Below are 24,141 nucleotides of genomic sequence, written 5' to 3' on the forward strand. Positions count from 1 at the left end.
GCTTTGTCCAGGGAAATATATCATAGGGATAGTAAAGCTGGCACACATTTGAAATAATATTTTTAGCATCACATGAGGGCCTGTATGGAACCATTGGGGAAATGATCAGTGTGTGTGTGGTCCTTGGAGGGGTTGGGCCACACTTCTTCTCTGAGCGACTCTTCCCAGCAGTGTGTGGGAAGCCTGTTCCACCACTCAGTCTGGAGGAGGTGAGTCACACTACTCTGAAAGCACATCGGAAAATGTGAGTTTTATGTCCTCCCTAACAGCAACAGGAAATAATAGATCATCATTTTTTACATTTGGTTTATTTTGCTGTGTTTAAAATTTTCGATTGCCTGTCATACATTTATTTTATTTTATTCTAGATCAAAAAATCAGAGGACCTATCCGAGGTGAAGAACAAATTGGAGGAATTGGTAGACTGGCTGAGCCTACTGGGGCTGAAAAGGATTGTTGTCAAGACAATGGAGGACAGGGATGGTGTGATTGAATTGGTGGCTCAACAATTTGTCCAAGGGAGCATGCAGGTGGCCTTGGAGCAGTACGTCAACTCTGTTATAAATCTGTGAAGTACTTGTCATTACCTCTTCTAACATAAGTATTTTGAATCGGTCCACCCTCCTAAATCAATACACATCACTATATTGTCCTTAACACTTATTTGTTTAATATTTATACTGTCTCTAYACCATAACAAGTTCATATATGGTCTCAACTCTCTTGGGCTGCTGGAGGCATTGGGGACAGCTTCCGAGTACTTTTTGTTGACCCCATAAAGYCTCTCACTGCCAAGGACCTGATGGACCTGTTTAAAGTAACCTATTCCATACCTGGCGGCAACCGGCGATGKTTGGRGAACGACACCRTCTGCCRCTGGTTCAACTGGCTGGCCGAGGTGCAAGGTAAGATAGTAGTTAAATTGTTCAAGTTTATCGGTAACTGCATATTATTCCATTTTGTGATTTAAATGTGTATTTTAAATGTTTTACTGTGTACTCCTCAGATGTAGAATGTCCTGTAACAGTGGTGATGGTGTTGGAGTTTGCTACTGGGGCAACGGTGGTGCCACCCCTGGGGTTTGAGGACACCCCGACCATCGAATTCCTCCACGCAGCGCGAGGGAGTCTCGCTGGGCAGCAGAAGAAAAAGTACCCAGAGGCAAACACGTGTGCTGTGACACTAAGGCTCCCTCTTCATAGCACCCTACAATCCCTTTTAGGGAATTCAATGACCTCCGGTATTGTGAATTTCCCCACATTTCGGTGTTGGCATTTGTTTTTTTTAATGATACAGAATTATAGGAATTGTATCCAGTAGCACTAACTAAACAATGAGTGTTTCAAAATGTAACTGCACATCAACATTTAAGCATTTATCTACTTGATAGGTTTTGATTTTTTTCTGAGTTAACTGGGATAAGTCAGGTTTTGGCCAGGACTATTCAGGTTTTGGTCACTAGAATGCTCCCATGCGCCTTTTTGAACCTTTTGTTTTCCTTGTTCTAGTTATTGTTTGCAGCCTGTGCCTATATTTTCTTGTAGGTATTTTAAAACCCTGAGTGTTCCTCAGTTTTTGCTCTGATGTTGTGTATGTTAGCACCCAGCCCCACCATGCTGTGAACATATTTTCTCTAGTTGGATTTTCCAGAGGTACTCTGATTTTGTTCTTGTTTATTTTTTGATTAGTCTTTTGAGGTTTGTTTTTCCTGCTGTTCTTACCACTTTGTTGGATTTTCATTGTATTTTGGAGGTTATCCATTTTTTCTCTTGGCTTTACTTTTGACGTTTGGATTTATATTTTTTGCCTGAAGATCTTTTACCTTGATTAAACCACCGTCTCTAGAACTGCTGTGTCTGCCTCATCTTCTGGGTTCTGCCGACTATTAGTGACTGTTTCTCACACCGGGTCGACAGGATTAATCATTAGTTATAGATTAATCATTAGTTATAGGATTAATCATTAGTATAGGATTAGCTTCCTGCCTAGCAATAACATGCAATGTTTAGCGATAAGGAGGAGACCCACCAAAGTGGGGTATGATACTACCACGGGTAAACCATGTCTTGGTCAATTCAGCTGTTCGATCCTTTGGGATGAATAAACTTGGTTTAAGCTTTCCTAGTGTCCGTCGATTCTTACTCTAAAATAGAACCTAACACTACTTACCGTCTATGCATACCACTGCTGGCTTGATTCTGAAGCTAAGCAGGGTTGATCCTGGTCAGTCCTGGATGGAGACCAGAATGCTGCTGGAAGTGGTGTTGGAGGGCCAGTAGGAGGCACTCTTTCCTCTGGTCTAAAAAATATCCCAGTTTCCAATTGGCTCATTCATCCCCTCCTCTCCCCTGTAACCATTCCCAGGGAAATGCTGTAAATGAGAATGTGTTCAGTCAATTTACTGGTAAAATAAAAAAAAATGTTTAGTACAGTGCACTTGGAAAGTATTCAGACCCCTTTTTCACATTTTATTACGTTACAGCCTTATTATAAAACTCATGACATCCCCCCCCCTCAATCTAACATAGTAGCCCATTTTTGCAAATGTATAAAAACAACTAAAATATAACATTTACATAAGTTTTCAGACCCTTTACTCGTACTTTGTTGAAGCACCTTTGGCAGCGATTACAGCCTTGAGTCTTCTTGGGAATGACGCTACATTTATTTATTATTTCATGAATTTTAGAATAAGGCTCTAATGTAACAAAATGTGGAAAACGTAAAGGGGTCTGAATACTTTCCGAATGCACCGTATATCCATATTGGCTGTTAATGTTCACTTAATGATCAGTAATACTAAATGAATTATACAGTCCATATTGTTGTTTGTCTTGGTGTTTTATGGTTTTAGTTTTTTAGAAACCTTTCCTGACACTTCGCTAATAACTGATATTGACTGATGTTGACTGAAGTACTGCTAATATATTGCAGCCAACTCATCCAAAGCTGATTAAGTTGATGTCCTACATTTTAAGAAACAAATTAACCACCATTATCATTTAATTAGAACTACATGCAATCTTCCCATTCATTGCATTAAGTGACAGCTCCACTTCTGGAAACTGCACCTTTGTAGTGACGTATCAAATTTCAAATGCATGGATCTAAGAACTAGATCCATTAGTCCAAGGCTCTCCATCCCTGTTCCTGGAGAGCTACCCTCCTGTAGGTTTTCAATCCAACCCCATTTGTAACTAACCTGATTAACTTATTAAGCAGGTAATTATTAAAATCAGGTGTGTTAGATTAGGGTTGGAGTGAAACCTACATGACAGTAGCTCTCCAGGAACAGGGTTGGAGTGAACCTACAAGACAGTAGCTCTCCAGGAACAGGGTTGGAGAGCCCTGCACTAGTCCATCTTCAACAACATCATTTGAGCTGTCACATTGTGTCAACAATGTTATGTTACTAACTGTAACAGGTTGCTGTTAATCAAAATTATATAAAATGTAACGGGGGCCGAACCACCGGTCCAGTACAATCTTCATAATTTATTTATTTAAATATAGGGTGTTCTCCAAACTATTTTTTATTTTAACAATTTTAAAAGTCCCGATTGGGCATTACAAAAATGAAAATTCTGTTTTAATAATGTCCATTCAGAATGTTCTGTTGTCCTCCCACAGCAGGGACACTCYGACGGCTCCAATCCAGTGCTTGCAGTAGGCCTCTCCTGGGGCGTGTTGTACTGAGTGGAAGACAAATATTGTGTCAGCAGATGGGAATGTTGTGCTCAAGTGCCATAGAGCAAAATACAATAACCATAGGCCGTATATCTTAAAAGTACCTGACTCTCTCCAAATATGACCAAACAAAATCGTAATGGAATGGAGAAGTACATAACTGTTGTCCCCATCCGTTTAGAGTTGAAGATGTCTCTCGTACCTTTCTAGAGACCAAATCATACAGTGTGTGAAATAGGTGGAASGKGTTTCCAAAAGCAGGAATACAGTAATGGCAAAGAAAAAAAACAATGAATAATATTACATAAATCCAMAACTCAACAGGGAAATCAACGAAGTGTGATAAGGTCATTCAAAATCGAAGGGAAATGGATAGGAATATGTTGAATGGAAAATGACTTAGCTTTTGGGAAGGTATCCTCTCATCGGTTCAAGGTCCGCTCCAGTTCAGCTACAGCACAAGTTGTCTAGTTCCCTCAACGGTGTTGGGACCACTGCTGCACTGGCATCTCCAGTAGTACCTAAACACATAGATATATCTCTGAACCCACCGAGGGGCCATACACCTTGACACTCTTTGTTAAGGGTTGAACATGTCTGTAGTACCTTTCTAGAGACCAAATCATACAGTGTGGGAAAAAGGGGGAATGGCACCTCTGGAACAGTTTAGTTAGTATTACAAAATATATACTAAACTCAGCAAAAAAAGAAACGTTCCTTTTTCAGGACCCTGTCTTTCAAAGATAATTTGTAAAAATCCAAATAACTCCACAACTCTTCATTGTAAAGGGATAAAACACTGTTTCCCATGCTTGTTCAAYGAACCATAAACAATTAATGAACATGCACCTGTGGAACGGTCGTTAAGACACTAACAGCTTACAGACGGTAGGCAATTAAGGTCACAGTTATGAAAACTTANTTCCTGGAGAGCTACCCTCCTGTAGGTTTTCAATCCAACCCCATTTGTAACTAACCTGATTAACTTATTAAGCAGGTAATTATTAAAATCAGGTGCACTAGATTAGGGTTGGAGTGAAACCTACATGACAGTAACTCTCCAGGAACAGGGTTGGAGTGAACCTACAAGACAGTAGCTCTCCAGGAACAGGGTTGGAGTGAACCTACAAGACAGTAGCTCTCCAGGAACAGGGTTGGAGTGAACCTACAAGACAGTAGCTCTCCAGGAACAAGGTTAGAAGCCCTGCACTAGTCCATCTTCAACCACATCATTTGAGCTGTCACATTGTGTCAACAATGTTATGTTACTAACTGTAATAGGTTGCTGTTAATCACAATGATATAAACTGTAACGGGGGCCGAACCACCGGTCCAGTACAATCTTCATAATTTATTTATTTAAATATAGGGTGTTCTCCAAACAATTTTTTATTTTAACAATTTTAAAAGTCCAGATTGGGCATTACAAAAATGAAAATTCTGTTTTAATAATGTCCATTCAGAATGTTCTGTTGTCCTCCCACGGCAGGGACGCTCCGACGGCGCCAATCCAGTGCTTGCAGTAGGCCTCTCCTGGGTCATGTTGTACTGAGTGGAAGACAAATATTGTGTCAGCAGATGGGAATGTTGTGCTCAAGGGCCATAGAGCAAAATACAATTACCATAGGCCGTATATCTTAAAAGTACCTGACTCTCTCCAAATATGACCAAACAAAATCGTAATGGAATGGAGAAGTACAGAACTGTTGTCCCCATCCGTTTAGAGTTGAAGATGTCTGTCGTACCTTTCTAGAGACCAAAGCATACAGTGTGTGAAATAGGTGGGAGGGTGGAAGGGGTTTCCAAAAGCAGGAATACAGTAATGGCAAAGAAAAAGACAATTAATAATATTACATAAATCCACAACTCAACAGGGAAATCAACGAAGTGTGATAAGGTCATTCAAAATCGAAGGGAAATAGATAGGAATATGTTGAATGGAAAATGACTTAGCTTTTGGGAAGGTCTCCTCTCATCGGTTCAACTCTAGTCAAGGTCCGCTCCAGTTCAGCTACAGCACAAGTTGTCTAGTTCCCTCAACGGTGTTGGGACCACTGCTGCACTGGCAACTCCAGTAGTACCTAAACACATAGATATATCTCTGAACCCACCGAGGGGCCATACACCTTGACACTCTTTGTTAAGGCTTAAACATGTCTGTAGTACCTTTCTAGAGACCAAATCATACAGTGTGGGAAAGGGGGAATGGCACCTCTGGAACAGTTTAGTTAATATTACAAAATATATACTAAACTCAGCAAAAATAGAAACGTTCCTTTTTCAGGACCCTGTCTTTCAAAGATAATTCGTAAAAATCCAAATAACTCCACAAATCTTCATTGTAAAGGGATAAAATACCTGTCTTTCCACTGCTTGTTTCCAACGAACCCATAAAACAACTTAAATGAACCATGCACCTGTGGGACGCGTTGTTAAGACACTAACAGCTTACATATTGTAGGCAATTAAGGTCCAGTTAGAAAAACTTAGGACACTAAAGAAAGTCTTTCTACTAACTCTGAAAAAATACCAAAAGAAAAGATGCCCAGGGTCCCTGCTCATTCGGCTGAACATCCTTAGGCATGCTGCAAGGAGGCATGAGGACTGCAGATGTGGCCAGGGAAATACATTTCAATGTCCGTACTGTGAGATGCCTAAGACAGCGCTACAGGCAGACAGGACAGACAGCTGATCGTCCTCGCCAGTGCGCAACCACGTGTAACAACACCTGCACAGGATCGTACATCCGACATCACACCTGCGGGACAGTACAGGATCGGCAAAACAACTGCCCAGTTTCCCAGGAACGCACAATCCCTCCATCAGTGCTCAAACTGTCCGCAATAAGCTAAAGAGGCTGGACAGAGGCTTGTAGCCTGTGTTAAGACAGTCCTCTCCAGACATCACTAGCAAACAACGTCGCCTATGGGCACAAACCCACCGTCGCTGGACCAGACAGGACTGGCAAAAATGCTCTTCACTGACGAGTCGCGGTTTTGTCACACCAGGGGTGATGTCGAATGCGTTTATCGTCGAAGGAGAGAATGAGCGTTACACTGTGGCCTGTACTCTGGAGCGAGATCGATTTGGAGTGCAGGTCTGTCATGGTCTGGGTGATGTCATTGCATCATCTGACAGACGCTTGTTGTCATGCAGGCAATCTCATCGCTGGCGTTACCAGGAACATCTTCCCTCATGTGTAACCTTCCTGGAAGCATCCTGACATGACCCTCCAGCATGCCAATCCACCAGCATACTGCTCTTCTGTGCGTGATTTCCCGCAAGACAGGAATGTCAGTGTTCTGCCATGGTCAGCGAAGAGCCCGGATCTCAATCCCATTGAGCACGTCTGGACCTGTGGATCGGAGTGAGGCGAGGGCACTTCCCCCCAGAAATATCCGGAACTGTAGTGCCCTTGGTGAAGAGTAGGTAACATCTCACAGCAAAGAACTGGCAAATCTGTGCAGTCCACGAGGAGGAGATCACTGCAGTACTTAATGCAGCTGGTGCCACACCAGATACTGACTGTTACTTTTGATTTTGACCCCCCCCCCCCCCCCTTTGTCAGGGCACATTATTTAATTTCTGTTAGTCACATGTCGTGGAACTTGTTCAGTTTATGTCTCAGTTGTTGAATCTTGTTATGTTCATACAATATACAATGGAAATAAACGCAGTGACAGTGAGAGGATGTTTCTTTTTTGTTGAGTTTAGTTATAATAGTATTATAAAAATGAAACTGATACAAAGGAATGATGGCCCTGAAGATATAACTGCCATAACACTCTAAGAATGTCAACTACCAGGCTGCCTCTGGGACTTTCCAATTAAATTTATTGTCCGCAACAGTTCCATCTGTGTTGGCGATGTGTACTGGATTTGGCACAATCCACGTTTCCGACCAATAAAGAGCTGCGGCCAAGTGCTGAGGGTAGAGCTAGTGGGTTGGAAGTGAGTGGTTGGAGGAGCTGAGGTGGTGAGGAGCTAGGGTTGGAGATAGGCGGTGTTGGGTTGGAGGAGCTGAGGTGGTTGGAGGAGCTGAGGTGTTGAGGAGCTGAGGTGTGGTGGTTGGAGAGCTGAGTGTGGTTGGAGAGCTGAGGTTGTGTGTATGGAGAGCTAGGTGTGTGGGTTGGAGAGCTAGGTGTGGGGGTGTGAGAGCTGAGGTGCGTGGGGTTGGAGGAGCTGAGGTGTTGGAGGAGCTGAGGTGGTTTTGTGGTTGGAAGAGCTAAGCTGATGATTGTTGGATTATTTTGATCTGTTAAAGAAATTGAATACTATTGTTAGTATATTTACTAAATTTAGCATGTTTTATTTCTTGTCTGTTAAGTAAGTTCATTTAAAATTATGTGAATTGGTATAAAGTACCCGTCAAAAGTTGACACACCTACTCATTCAAGGGTTTTTCTTCTTTCTTAGTATTTCTACATTGTAGAATAATAGTGAAGACATCAAAACTGTGCCCGCCCTTACTGTTTCACCTGTCCCTGTATTGTCTCCACCCCCTCCAGGTGCCACTTATTTTCCCCAGTTATTTATCCCTGTGTTTCCTGTCTCCCCTGTGCCAGTTCGTCTGTATGTTTGGTTCGTCTTTGTAGTTTCGTCTTGTATGTTTGGAAGGCTGTCTTGAAGAGTCCCACATATACTGAGCACTTGTTGGCTGCTTTTTCTTCACTCTGTGTTCCAACTCATCCCAAACCATCTCAATTGGTTCAGGTCGGTGATTGTGAAGGCCAGGTCATCTGAGCAAGCACGCATCACTCTCCTTCTTGGTCAAAATAGCCCTTACACAGCCTGGAGGTGTGTGGTCATTGTCCTGTTGAAAAACAAATGATAGTCCCACTAAGCGCAAACCAAATGATGGCGTATTTCTGCAGAATGCTGTGGTAGCCATGCTGGTAAGTGTGCCTTGAATTCTAAATAAATCACTGACTGTGTCACCAGCAAAGCACCCCCACACCATCACACCTCCTCCTCCATGCTTCACGGTGGGAACCACACATGCAGAGATCATCCGTTCACCTACTCTGCGTCTAACAAAGACACAGCGTTGGAACCAAAAATTTCTAATTTGGACTCATCAGACCAAAAGGACAGATTTCCACCGGTCTAATGTCCATTGCTCGTGTTTTCTTGACCCAAGCAAGTCTCGTTCTTTATTAGTGTCCTTTTGTAATGGTTTCTTTGCAGCAATTCGACCATGAAGGCCTGAGTCACCGCACTCCTCTGAACATGATGTTTGATGTGTCTGTTACTTGAACTCTGAAGCATTTTGGGCTGCAATCTGACGTACCACATAACTCGAATGAAACTATCCTTCGCTCAAGCAGGAGGTAACTCTGGGTCTCCTTTCCGTGTTGTCCTCGTGAGCCAGGGTTATCATACCGCTGATGTCTTTGGCGACTGCACTCTAAGTAAAACTTTCAAGAAGTTCTTGAAACTTTCCGGATTATTAGCTTCATGTCTTAAAGTAATGATGGACTGTCGTTTTCTCTTTGCTTATTTGACTGTTCCTGAATAATATGGACTTGGTCTTTTACCAAATGGTGGTATTACAGAAGATAACCCTCTTCAAATCAAATCAAATCAAAATTTTTATGAGTCACATACACTTGGTTAGCAGATGTTAATAGCGAGTGTAGCGAAATGCTTTGCTTCTAGTTCCGACAAGCAAGTAAAACCAACAAGTAAACTAACCTACACATTCCAAACAACTACTACCTTATACACCACACACAAGTGTAAGGGATAAACAATAGTTACATAAAGACATATGAATGAGTGGTGTACAAGACACGGCATGCAAATGCAGTAGATGGTTATAGAGTACCGGTATATACATATGAGATGAGTACTGTAGGTGGAAACATAAAGTGGCATAGTTTAAAGTGCTAGTCTGTACGATTACATAAAGATGCAAGATGCAGAATGCAGCAATAATAGTACAGTATATACATATACATATGAGATGGGTAGATAGGGTATGTAAACATTATATAAGTAGCATTGTTTAAATGGGCTAGTGGTACATTTCTTACTAATTCCATCAATTCCCATTTTTAAAGTGGCTGGAGTTGATTCAGTATGTTGCAGCGGCCGCTAAATGTTAGTGGTGGCTGAATAACAGTCTGATGGCCTTGAGAAGGAAACTGTTTTTCAGTCTCTCGGTCCCTGCTTTGATGCACCTGTACTGACCTCCCTTCTGGATGATAGCGGGAACAGGCATGGGCGGTGGTTGTTCCTTACCTTCTCACAACACAACACTGATTGCCTCAAAAGGATAAAAGAAATTACACCAATTAACTTTTAACAAGGCACACCTGTTAACTGAAATGCATTCCAGTTATATCTCATGAAGCTGGTTGAAGAATGCCAAGAGGTGCAAAGCTGTCATCAAGACAAAGGGTGCTACTTTTGAAGAATCTCAAAATATAACATATATTTTGATATTGTTTAACACTTTATTGGTTACTTCACGATTCCCACATGTGTTATTTTCATAGTTAACTTCACTATTATTCTACAATGTGAAAATTGTAGAAATAAATAAAATCCCTTGAATGAGTAGGTGTGTCCAAACGTTTGACTGGTCACTGTATGTAGACACAACATTGAATTTTAACACAGTGACCAAAAACCTGATCTAATTTGAAATATTCATACTGAGTTTCTAGCATACAGACTGTTGGAAGTTCCAAGAATTGTTGGCCAGAAGTTCACAAGTTGCCGCAAATTTACCACAACAGTTTGCCCCAAAACTAATTTGCATGTGAAAATACGAGCTTGCCGCAAAGGTTTTCGACAACTGTTTGCCAGAAGCCTGTTTTTTCGTTAAGAGATGTCTGGAGATCAGCCTTTGTTTGTTCACTGGACGATCATCCTTCTTTGTGTTTTCGATGGACACCAAAGCTCGTGGGCGAGGCCTTGCAGGACCGAAAGTTGTGTTCAAATCCCAAGTGAGGTTGACCCCAAGTAATTGTGGGTTTTTATAAGGTTTTTTGACATGCTTAACTAACTATAAGCTAGTAGGCTTCTTCTGCATTAAAGTTTGAATTGCTGACTCTTGTGAACCTGCATTTTCCATGTTCTCACTTTTACCAGTGCTCAGGGCCTAACCATGAATATCAGCCTGAAAAGTGTGTGTGTGAAAAGAGAAGCAACAAATGTATCAGTATGTGAAGCTGTACGTGACCGAGACTGTGCTAATCTTAGAGAGACACAGGAGGGGGTGAACCAGGACTGCTGACGTGGTGTACAATGGACAATAACAGATAAGCTGAAGAACACGAAGAACATATGTGAGGTTCTGAGTAATACTATAACACACGGGATTGAATATTAGCAACTGTATACATGTGATTGAAATTAGCTAACTGTTGGCCTGCGGCCGTGGGTGTTGTGTGTGTGTGCTGGAAGTAACCAGTTAGCTCAGATAAGAAGCTGGGAACTGTAGTTAGCCTTGAGCAAGAACAGCGGACAATGTATACAGGTGCAGATATCTCAGACAATATTACAGAGCTGTCTGACCTCAGTCTTTGGGTGAAGGAGCGTAATCTACACAGCAACAAGCGTCGGACACTCACATGCGCTAAGGGGCCAGGACTGGCTTAAGGCGCAACATCAACGATAGGCTGTAATCTAAACCACCGCCATTCTCTACTCTGACAGCCGGCTCGGAAGTGGGAACTATCTCTGTCATGAGTATAATATACTATCTTTGTCAGGAACAAATCAGTTCTCTGTCTTATCCTGCGTGATGAAACATTGAACCCGTATATACGGAAATTGCATTTGCCATTTATTACTTAGTTAATAAAAAGTACATAGCATACAATTAGTGACTCATTGTCATACTTGTCCTTATACCAGATTGAATTTACGCAACCCTAACATAATCAGAATTTTTCTGGCAAAACCACGCTCATTGTTATCATATTTCCCAGGATGCTCTATTGCAGTTAGATTTTTATAATTGTTTCTTTCAATATCTGTGTTTTTGATTAACAGTGGTGTACCACAGTTTTGCGAGGCCCCTCACGCAGTCTGAGCAAGGTATAGCTAATCTCATACTATTCAACACATTTTCCTTGAAGCTGAGAGAAAATGTTGCTGTTTTAAAGCAAATTTCCTGCAATTCTTTTCATATTGCATGAACTGAATTAGGTGCCAGAAGCTCAGTAAACAGAGAGTGCATACAGTTGGGGAAATCTGAAAGCTGAACTATATGCACATTTCCTGTGATATCCCAGCACAAGAGGTTTACTATATCTTCCAGTTCATGCTGAATTGGCGGTTACCTAGCATGCTGTGGGCTTGCTGCTGGAAAGAAACCCCTACATAATGTAGCCTAAAACAATACCGTCACTCTGACCACGTATAAGCGATCGCTATATGTGGCTGTTTCTTTCCARCAGCAAGCCTACAGCATGTAGCAACCGTTTGCAAAATAGGCGTTCTGTCACYTTCATCGGAAATCCGCTGTCAGAGTGCTGTGACTATTGTTTTAGGCTACAAAATACTCACCAAGTTTTAACCTTTGACGTGTTTTATTTATAATAGTAAATTTTTATACAGACATAATTACCACAGCAGCACTATAACTTGAGTAATGGCATATTTTAAGTTGCATAAAAGTTACCTTTCTTAAATTACTTTTACATATAATCTTGCCTTGAATGATATCCTCATCCAATTCTCTTTCACTTTGGCTTTGCCTAAAATGTCAACTAAAATAGAACACATCTGATTGAAAGAACCTGCTGTTGTAACGGTATTCCTCTTCCTCCCGAAGAGGAGGAGCATGGATTGAACCAAGGCGCAGCGTTGTGATAAGACATGATAATTTATTAAACAAAACAGACGAAAACGAACTATACTTGATATAACTAACAAAACAACAAACGATGTAGACAGACCTGGACGTAAGAACTTACATGTAACACGAAGAACGCACGAACAGGGAAATGACTACATAAAAACCGAACGAAACAAAATGAACAAACAAACCGAAACAGTCCCGTATGGTGCAACATAGACTGACACATGAGACAACCACCCACAAACAAACAATGTGACACCACCTACCTTAATATGATTCTCAATCAGAGGAGATGAAAACCACCTGCCTCTAATTGAGAACCATATTAGGTACCCAAACCAACATAGAAACAGAAAACATAGACTGCCCACCCAAACTCACGTCCTGACCAGCTAACACATACAAAAACTAACAGAAAACAGGTCAGGAATGTGACAGCTGTAAAATGTATACTGAAACTTGCATGAATGAACTTCAAATGAAAGTGAACAAAATAATTTCTACATACATTTAACAGCAAATTTAAAGACTGCACATAATGTAAAGGTTTGCGCATAAATGTTATCTTCTGGTATAAGAACCTAAAACTGATCTAATTGTGCATGGTGGCCTTGTCTGTGTCTTGAAACCTGGCCACAAAAACAGCTCTTCAGAGATACAGAGGATATATGTGGACAGTGAGGAGGAAGACAACAGAGTATCACTTACTGAAGAGATGAGAGAAGTGGAGAGAACCAACAAACCACTGAGGAGGGAGTTAGAGGCCGGGAAGAATCATGTGATCTCCTCTGGTGTGTATGCACGCATTAAAAGGGTTTAGAACCCTAAACTGTGGGTGGATGAGCCCTCAATCCCAAATTGACCCTTAGTACTTACCCCTAACACCTATGTACTCTGAGATCCAAAATGATTGGATAGGTGTGAATAAAAGGGACAGACTCATATTGTATGTTATCCCTATCAATACTGTATTTGTATCTGCAGTTACAGTGAGTTCCTTGTGTAAGCATTTATCCCTTACTACATGTCTTCAAGCAAGAGAGGCTGAGATTGAAGATCATGCAGGCTGTGTCTCTTCTCCTGGAGCCAAACAACCCCAGACTGAAATCAGTGATCAGGCTCTTCTCCCCACTATGCAGGTACCTTTAGGGAGTTTAGGTCTGGGTACAGTTTGTGACAAATCACTGTATTACAAGCTGTGTATATGTCCAGGTCAATTTTTTTTTACCCTGTAGATACCAGATTCCTAAAAGGTTAAAACTCTTGAATCAACTGAATACCAGATAGGCTACCCATTGTTGAAACACCTATTTACAAAACCCACGTTTTATGAGCCTGGCAAATGGTTGCTTTTCCTAGAATGTAGACAAACTGTGACATGACAATTTATACGTTACATTTTTGTATTGATGACCATTGAAAGTTTTACCAAAAACTGCAGTAGAAAGGGAGAAAATCCCTCCTCTTACTCTCAGTGATGTACAGGGAGCTAAAGCTGAGACTGGAGGAGTGAAAGCAGCAGCTCCAACACACACAGAAAGAAGATCTAATGAGTGAAAGCAGCAGCTCAAACACCACAGAGAAGATCTATTGTCCACAACAGAGGGGCTAGTAACACAGCTGAAACTGGGACAATGTTTTTATATTATTCTTGATCTATTCAGGGAAAACCCATTGAGACCAGTCCATTTCCAAGGTTACCTGATCACAACAATACAAAACCAATACAATATAAAAGACAGCAATCAATACTAAAAGGATGCCCTGCATAAAGCTCATGGACACTTCTGATTGTCCTCATCCAAAGGCAGATGGATCTCTCTCTGACCTTTGACTGGATTTCTTGTAATTGACAGTGTCAGATCAATCTGTCAAAAGAAAGTGTGTAGTAGTTCACCTGGTTAACTCTTTGATCACTCCACTGGGCAGAGATGTCAGATAACATTTGTTTTGATTGATATTTCATTGGGTTGCCAACCAACATAATTTACATGTGAATTGGGTTTAAAGCTGCAATATGTAACTTTCTGGATGACCCGACCATATTCACATAGTACTATGAGTTATAGATCTGTCATTCTATTTGAAAGCAAGTCTAAGAGCAGTAGATGTGTACTATTTGCGCTATTTGTATGCTTCCCGTACTTAAATTTCGTTTTGCGTCTTTAACTTTCTGTTTGGTACACCAGAAAGATCACCATGTGATCACCTAAGATCCCCATGTGCAATGCCGAGCATTGCCATTGGACTCTTGAGCAGTGGAAACGCGTTCTCTGGAGTGATGAATCACGCTTCCCCATCTGGCTGTCCGACGGACAATCTGGGTTGGGCGGAGAAAGCTACCTCCCCAAGGCATAGTCCAACTATAAAGTTGGGTGGAGGAGGAAAAATGGTCTGGGGCTGTTTTTCATGGTTCGGCTAGGCAAAATCTTAACGCTACAGCTTATCAATGGAATTGGAACGCCGACTGCGAGCCAGACCCAATCGCTCAACATCAGTGCCCGACCTCACTAATGCTCTTTTGGCTGAATGGAAGCAAGTCCCCGCAGCAATGTTCAAACATCTAGTGGAAAGCCTTCCCAGAAGAGTGGAGTCTGTTATAGCAGCAAAGGGGAAACCAACTCCAAATGAATGCCCATGATCTTTGAATGAGGTGTTCCACGAGCCGGTGTCCACATACTTTTGGTCATGTAGTGTATGAGTCATGTCACCAAATAATTTATTAAAATAAACTGTTTTGCAATGAAGGTCTACAGTAGCCTCAACAGCTCTCTGTAGGGTAGCACCATGGTGTAGCCGGAGGACAGCTGGTTTCCGTCCTCCTCTGGGTACATTGACTTTAATACAAAACTTAGGAGGCTAATGGTTCTCACCCCCTTCCATAGASTTACACAGTAATTATGACAACTTCCAGAGCACGTCCTCGAACCTATCAGAGCTCTTGAAGCATGAACTGACMTGTTGTCCACCCAATCAAAGGATCAGAGAATGAATCTAGTATTGAAAGCATGAGCTACAGTTAGCTAGCACTAAAATGTGGTGAGTAGTAAAACAAAAGGTCATGTGGTTCGGTAAGAAGAATKGTCACTCCCCCCTRTCTGAGATACGTATGGCAACCCTCAAACTCCACATTTAACACCCGTTCTGCCTGTCACATTCTGTTAAAGTTCCCCAAAACACACACATCACTGGGTCGTTCCTCTTTTCAGTTCGCTGCATCTAGCGACTGGAACGAGCTGCAAAAAACACTGAAGCTGGACAGTTTTATCTACATCTCTACATTCAAAGACTCAATCATGGACACTCTGACACTTGAGGCTGCTTCGTGTGATGTATTGTTGTCTTGACCTTTTTTCACTTTGTGTTGTTGTCTGTGCCCAACAATGTTTGTACCATGTTTGTGCTGCGGCCATGCTGTGTTGTTGTCTTAGGGCCCTCTTTATGTAGTGTTGTCTCTCTTGTCGTAATGTGTTTTTTGTCCTACATCTTTTTCTTTTAAAACAGCCACCGTCCGCCACGCACAAGGCTTTTCCCTCTCGGTAGGCCATCATTGTAAATAAGAATTGTTCGTAATTTACTTGCCTAGTTAAATAAATAAAATGACAACAAATTGATACAAAGAGAGAGGAAGACATTAGTTTAAAAGTTTTGAACAAATACATTTCTTCAAAAATGAAGAAGCAAGAGCGAGATCTAGCTTTATTTTGTTGTATTTTTTTCACTTACTTTGCYAGTGAATGCAGCTAGCTAGTTTAGYCTACACAAACACCCGGCTCAAACAGAGAGGGATGCTTCGTTAGCTAGCTTGCTATGGCTATCCAACACTGGTACTCTTCCAAGTCAGGCTAAGCTTTTGGTTTTATTAATTTATTACCATGGGGGCCTGCCGGTGTAACTGCTAAACTTCAGTTCCAAGATGGCGTAGCAGAAGAACGTCTGTTTGTCTTGTCCCGTCCCATGTAATATATATTTTTCTTCGTATATATTTTTTAATCTCAATTTCCATCTACGCACTGAACATACTCTCCTGCAACCCGCCTCACCCAATGTGGTTCGGATCTGCAATTTTTTTACACTTTAGAACYGGAACCCCCATCAGAAGCTAGGCAGCTAACTAGCTACTAGCCAGTAGTCAGTTAGCCAACAATAGCGATCATCACCGTTAACTCRGACATCAGCCAGCCTCAGCCCGGTCAATTCCTGCCAGTCTGCACAGCGCGATATCAACCCAGAGAAAATCGGACTGCTTTTTCTCTACCTCATCTCCGGATTCCTACCGCAAGCTCTGAATCATTACACCGGATCATCGCAGCTAGCTAGGTGCTATCCGAGTGACTACTCCTCACTAACGTCTYTGTCCCAAAGCAAGCACCAGTTAGCCTCGAGCTAGGCCCGTCTCCCGGCTAGCTGAAGAGGTCCATCAGCCAATTCTTGGGCTACAATACCTATTTTGCCAATTGGCCTGAACCCTTCTACAGCCGGCACGGAGCCCCGCCGATCCATCACGACTGGTCTGCCGACGTAACCGCCCGAGGGGGTTTCAACAGGTCCTTCCATTGCGACATCCCCCGAAGGCACATCTGCTACCCTGCTACCYCCAGCCTGCTAGCTGTCTGAATCGCCGTGTCTCCAGCTYGCCTAGCTACTCACTGGACTCTATGATCACTTGGCTACACATGCCTCTCCCTAATGTCAATATGCCTTGTCTATTGCTGTTTTGGTTAGTGATTATTGTCTTATTTCACTGTAGAGCCTCCAGCCCTGCTCAATGTGCCTTAGCTAGCCCTTTTGTTCCACCCCCCACACATGCGGTGACCTCAAATGGCTTAAATGGTGCCAATCGAGACAAAACCTCTCATCGTCACTCAATTCCTAGGTTTACCTCCACTGTATTCACATCCTACCATACCCTTGTCTGTACATTATGCCTTGAATCTATTCTTCCTCGCCCAGAAATCTGCTCCTTTTACTTGTTCCGAACGCACTAGACGACCAGTTCTTATAGCCTTTAGCCGTACCCTTATCCTACTCCTCCTCTGTTCCTCTGGTGATGAGGAGGTTAACCCAGGCCCTGCAGCCCCTAGCTCCACTCCCATTCCCCAGGCGCTCTCATTTTTTGACTTCTGTATCCGTAAAAGCCTTGGTTTCATGCATGWTAACATTAGAAGCCTCCYCCCTAAGTTTGTTWAATTCACTGCTTAAGCACACTCCGCCAACCCAGATGTCCTAGCCGTGTCTGAATCCTGGCTTAGGAAGGCCACCAAAAATCCTGTAATTTCCATCCCTAACTATAACATTTTCAGACAAGATAGAACTGCCAAAGGGGGTGGAGTTGCAATCTACTGCAGAGATAGCCTGCAGAGTTCTGTCATACARTCCAGGTCTGTGCCCAAACAATTCGAGCTTCTACTTTTAAAAATCCACCTTTCCAGAAACAAGTCTCTCACCGTTGCCACTTGTTATAGACCCCCTCCAGTCCCCAGCTGTGCCCTGGACACCATATGTGAATTGATTGCCCCCCATCTACCTTCAGAGTTTGTACTGTTAGGTGACCTAAACTGGGACATGCTTGACACCCTGCTCCTACAATTTAAGCTAGATGCTTTCAATCTCACACAAATCATCAAGGAACCTACAGGTACAACCTAAATCCGTAACCATGGCACTCTCTTAGATATCATCCTGACCAACTTGCCTCTAAATACACCTCTGCTGATCTCAGCGATCATTGCCTCATTGCCTACGTGCGTATGGTCCGAGGTCAAACAACCATCCTCATCACTGTCAAACGCTCCCTAAAACACTTCAGCAAGCAGGCCTTTCTAATCGATCTGGCTCGGGTATCTTGGAAGGATATTCACCTCATCCCGTCAGTAGAGAATGCCTGGTTGCTTTTAAAAGTGCTTTCCTCACCGTCTTAAATAAGCATGCCCCATTCAACAAATGTAGAAACTAAGAACAGATATAGCCCTTGGTTCTCCCCAGACTTGACTGCCTTGACCAGCACAAAAAACATCCTGTGGCGCACTGCATTAGCATCGAATAGCCCCCGCGATATGCAACTTTTCAGCTCACTGGTCACCATAGCAACACTCACCCGTAGCACGCGTTCCAGCAAGTATATATTCACTGGTAATCCCAAAGCCAACACTTACTGGCCGCCTTTCTTTACGTTCTCTCTGCCAATGACTGGAACAATTGCAAAAATCACTGAAGCAGGAGTCTTATATCTCCTCTTTAACTCTTAAGCATCAGCTGTCAGAGCAGCTTACCGATCACTGTACCTGTCACAAACAATCTGTAAATAGCACACCCAACTACCTCATCCCCATATTGTTATTTATCCTCTTGCTTCTTTGCACCCCAGTATCTCTACCTGCACATCATCATCTGCACATCTATCACTCCAGGTTAATGCTAAATTGTAATTATTTCGCCTCTATGGCCTATTTATGCCTTACCTCCCTACTCTTCTATATTTGCACACACTGTACATAGATTTTCTATTGTGTTATTGACTATACGCTTGTTGTGTAACTCTGTGTTGTTTTTGTCACACTGCTTATCCTGCCAGATCGCAGTTGTAAATGAGAAGTTGCCTCAACTGGCCTACCTGGTTAAAAAAAAGGTGAATTAATTTTTTTTAATACAAATATTTTTTTATAAAAAACTGCTTGCTAAACACTGTATTGCATGATGTAGTGGGTTACTAACCGTTAGTTATAAGCTATTTGACTATGACGTTAGCTAATATGATGACAACGATGTAGCTGTTGTAGCGGTAATAGTGGAAGGTTTGGCGTGGAAAATGTTTTTTCGCATGTTCACAGACAGCTGTTTAAGTCCACAAGCGAAGGGAAAAGGTGAGGGAGAGCGCATAGATGTGAAAAGGATTTATACACCAAGCAAAGTGATCATGCTGTTTGTATGGGGCTGCTATGAAGTGAAATGTGTTTGCGGTGATCAGGGGTGAAATTCATTCTGCCATTCTGTGAAAAAACATTTCTTAGAAGTCAAACGGAACGAAATGGGGATAAACATTCTTAAATTTGTCCAATAGAAACTCTTGTTTGCAGTTGTTGGACTATGATTACACCCTAGATCAGCTAGATAGATGCAAGGAAGAGTTGTGCAAGGCCGCATTGAATGTGTCACTGTGCTGTCACCTTGATTTCTCGACATGTTGTACGTTGTAAACTTCATTCGTAGGCTAGGTGTAGCAATCTCATGGGTATAGTAATTAGAGTATTATGTAGTAGCCTAAACCTAGCCTAGCCTGTTACATGAGCTGGTGAGTGGGAATATGAATGAGTCATCCAATATGCTGTAATAGAAATAAGACCATGCTCGTAAAATAAATCGTCCTCCCTAATCTTAAACGGCACTTGACCGCCACTGCCTCCATCCTCCTCGAGTATAGAATGACAGTGAAACCCATGTGGAGACAATTCACCTGTCCAATCAGTAAGTCTTCAAGGAAGGATGCACTTTTTAAAGGAAAGTCGCTCTGGATAAGAGCGTCTGCTAAATGACTTAAATGTAAATGTAATAATCTCTCATTTGAACTCTGAAGAAATTAAGAATGTTTTGAATTAGTCAATAATACACGGCTGAAATATCAGGAGGTTCATTATACAGATTAACTAAAGACCTACTCACACCCTTGCAGTTCACAATTGCCTCATTACAATTGCATTTTTACAATTAGCTAATGTCATTGGGACACTTGAACATAAAACATTAAAAAAGTTAGCTGGTCTAATTGTATTGATTTTATTGCAGATCCTCACTTATTAATCCCAAGAGGGACATTAGTCACCAGCAATACACTTACAGCAACAATAGCTGAGCACAGATGGTGGTGAAACAAGCACAAACCATGACTTACAGAGAAGCAAATGATTCAATAGAATAGACTGAAACCCATGGAATCAAAAACTCAAAACATAAACAATGAATAATGGAATATAATAATGTGCAACGCATAATACAAATACCTACAAAATACAAAGGAACTGCTACAATACAGTCAAGTGAAAAATCTGTCTGGTTCTTGAGCAAGGTACTTAACCCATTACTCCAGGGGCAGAGTACTCCTATGCTGACCCTGTAAAACAACACATTTCACAGCACGTATCCCAGTGTGTGACAAAATAATATTTTAGGAGGATCGTAAGAACAGAACTGTATACAAAACATTTGTCCTACTGCTAGCTCAGGGCTCCAAGTGGCGCAGTCTAAGGCAATGCATCTAAGTGCAAGAGAGTCACTACGTCCCTGGTTCTAATCCAGCTGTATCACATCCGGCCGTGATTGGGAGTCCCATAGGCGGTGCACAATTGGCCCAGTGTCTCCAGGTAGGCCGTCATTGTAAATTAGAAATTTGTTCGTAACTGGACTTTGGCCTAGTTTAACAAAATAAAAATTGGGTCACACTGGACATATGTGACCAATCACCATTGGTCACTCAACAAGTGGAGTCCATTTTTCCCCATACCAGTGTCCAGGAAATCTCATTCGTATGTCCTTTGCACAGTTTGTGTCAACAGAATCTACAGTACATCACAAGTTCCATAAGGTCCATGGGGWTGYTGTGGRATCATCTGTAGATTTCCTCAGTTCAAGGGCAATTGCTCAATGTATCTGGCACCAGTATCCAAAGACCAGGTGGAGTGTCTTACAAAATCTAATTTGTGTTTTATTTCAATTACCTTCAAATGACCATTTGAAATCATGGACACACCTGACCTTTCCCCGGACAGAACAGACCTGGTTCCTACCAAGGTTTCCTTCATCCCCAGTATTGGAAGACAGGCTATCTATCAAGGTCATGGCCTTTTTAATCTTTACACCACAAAACAAATATGCCAGCCTCCAACTTTTATTTAAAAACAGAGTCTAGATCACATTCACCATGTAGTGGACAGAAATTGGGCCCTACTGCCTAGTCTAGTTTTCAAGCCAATGAACCACACATGAGACTGGATTGTTCTGATGAATGTCCTGGAGGCTTGAATCTGTATAATATTCATAAGACACATTTTAGCTCAAATCTGGCTGAAATTCATGAACAAGCATACTATACCATTCTGATGTTATAGGCTACCTTACCTGTTCTTGTTCCCACAAACAGCATTGACTTTCCCTCTCTGTCTGATACCTAATAAAAAGGAAACCTCAACTCAATAAAACATTAAAAAGTGCAACCCTTGTGGGAATACAAATTCCTGTCAGCCATCTCCTTACCACATTGAGTATGTTAGAAAATACTGCTGTATAAAGTGGGTATTGGGGTTATTCATTAACATACCTCTGTAGGGCTTTGTGTCTCTGGAAAAGTCCTCTCTGGAAAAGTACAAGAATTAACATTGAGAAACATGGGAATTGAACCCACAGCCCTGGCATTGCAAGCGCCATGCTCTACAAACAGTTCCCACGCGGGTACTGTACTGGTCCTCCCTGTATATAGCTGCATTCTTGTGCATTTGATTTAAATCCTTGTTACTATTTTGTATTTATTTTTAACTGCATCATATGGAAGGGCTCGTAAGCAACATTTCACGGTAAAGTCTACACCCGTTGTATTGGGCACGTGACAAATAAAATGTGATTTGATTCAGTGTTGGATTTTTCTCACTTGTAATTAAAACAATAAATTAAACTGTACAATTCCCCCAAATAATCTCACCAGATAAAGGATATTTTCTTTTTCTTCTAATAGCTACTGCCATCACAGCTAGTACCACCACCACCACCACCACAGCAGATATTATTACAGCCATGGAAAGGGAGGTCTGTGGTCCACATTCAGAGTCGGACCAATGAGTTCCAGTTTTAATTTGCTGAAGCTTCAAGGTATCACATCTATAATAAGAGAAATAGACCACTGATAATCAACAATTTAGTCATCTAACATTCAGTTTTACATTTCTATGTTAATATTGTAGTATTTAGATTATATTTTGAGGGRAAATATCATTATACATGAGCCACACTTACTGTGTGTATGGCTGGCAGGATGTTAATGATCCATTTGAATAGGTATCACCAGTACAGTCAGAACACACAGTATCTGTAGATGTTGTTCCTGCTCCAACACAGGGTGAAACTCATTAAGGATCCTAACTTGAGATGTGCTTAACTCACGACTGCATAAATCATGCACTGATGTCAATGGAAGATTTGCATGAAGATACCGGTGATTATTGTTTAGCCAGGTACAGTCTGGTTCTGTCTCTACAACATTCTAGTTGGTTAATAGAACCCTTCAAGTGCCCACAGACAGTGTTTGATGAATGTTACATGCTGTTCATCACCCACCTAAGAGAACATTCATTATTTCTGATGTTATACATGACATTTCTAGCATTAAACAGCGAATATCAGTGTTTGTGTCTGGTTTCATGCTGAGTTTCACCACACTCTTACCTGGATCCATTTTTAACACATCTTTGCTATGGACTTGTATCAAGATTAGAATCAAACAGTCACACACTGTGGCTGGTGAATCAGTACAATGCTTATGTACACATTCTGGAAAAGGAATCCATGTCATGTTTTTCTTTATGTTGGATTATGTATAACGTTAGGTTGATATCATTGTAAAGCGGTCTTTACTGGTAACCTGGACAATTTTCCCGTATTTGTATCGGCTCTACCACATGTCAAACTAACATCATGTTCAAGCACCAATTATATTATTGATGAGAACATTTTAGAAAAAAATCCCAATCTAAATGATTGGGTTTTCTAATGTACAATAGTGTTAAGAATTCTATCCAAAATATTCACTTTATGAATTATTTATAATGGCACGACTCAATAGCGTTTGTGGTGTGGTGGTTTTTAGTTTGCTTTGTAAAGAGTTGACACTAATCTGTATCTGGGTCGTTTCCTAACTCGTATGACCCCACTTGTGCACGTTATGGTTGTCGCCTGATCACAAGCACTAATACCAGCTAGAGAGTTTTATCTGATTCAGCGTTCGCAGGGAAAAACCAAACGACACCCCTTGGTCAACGGTTTGGAAAACGCACCTAAGTCAGTGATCTAAAATTCAGTCAAAGATGTGAAAATTACTCTCTCCACCACAGTTTTTTTATACGAAGGTTTCGTGAATGGAGATAGTAGGATAATAAATACTTTGATTTCATATTTCATAGAGGAATATTTACATTGTAATTGTTTTTTAAAATCCGAGCACACTGTGAATCAGAAGTTTCCACTTACAGTCCGTATTTCCCCAATGTTCAATATGGCCATTCCTATCCTTCACTCACTGGAGAACCAAACACTATTTGTTTTAGAGTTTTTGAAGTATCGAATGCTACATGGACTAATGTATTTATACATTAATTTATCCTTCAATTCTATAAATCTTATCTTTTACTGATTGATCGTCATAACATGAACTTTAAATTGTACTTAGAAACAGGGTAAATTTATTAGGAATTGCCATCTTGCACTTGATCAGCTAAATCGGAATATTTTTAGCAGGTTTGGTGTTTTCCTAGCGAATCCCTACTCCTTTTCCTACCTTTAACCAACCTCTACCTGCGTGTAAATTTTTAAACGCGTGCATCGCAGCATCCTGAACGTCCCTACCCTTGTCTGGGGATTTGTTTTGCTGATTCTTTCGC

General features: G+C 41.5%; 2 long non-coding RNA genes across 2 annotated transcripts; one reads left to right on the forward strand and one right to left on the reverse strand.

Annotated features, from left to right (window-relative positions):
* The first annotated feature begins 20 nt into the window (after nt 1-20).
* Nucleotides 21-1,199, forward strand: LOC112075624 (uncharacterized). Its single transcript, XR_011477434.1, has 3 exons — nt 21-209; nt 369-905; nt 1,007-1,199. It is a non-coding gene; the product is annotated as an uncharacterized lncRNA (long non-coding RNA).
* Nucleotides 1,200-21,488: 20,289 nt separating this feature from the next.
* On the reverse strand, nt 21,489-22,254 carry LOC139025798 (uncharacterized). The gene is made up of 3 exons (XR_011477436.1): nt 22,191-22,254; nt 21,614-21,847; nt 21,489-21,519 (listed from the first exon to the last, which is right to left on the reverse strand). It is a non-coding gene; the product is annotated as an uncharacterized lncRNA (long non-coding RNA).
* Nucleotides 22,255-24,141: the final 1,887 nt, after the last annotated feature.

This window comes from Salvelinus sp. IW2-2015, unplaced genomic scaffold (assembly GCF_002910315.2).
Source record: "Salvelinus sp. IW2-2015 unplaced genomic scaffold, ASM291031v2 Un_scaffold3294, whole genome shotgun sequence".
Lineage (NCBI taxonomy): Eukaryota > Metazoa > Chordata > Actinopteri > Salmoniformes > Salmonidae > Salvelinus > Salvelinus sp. IW2-2015.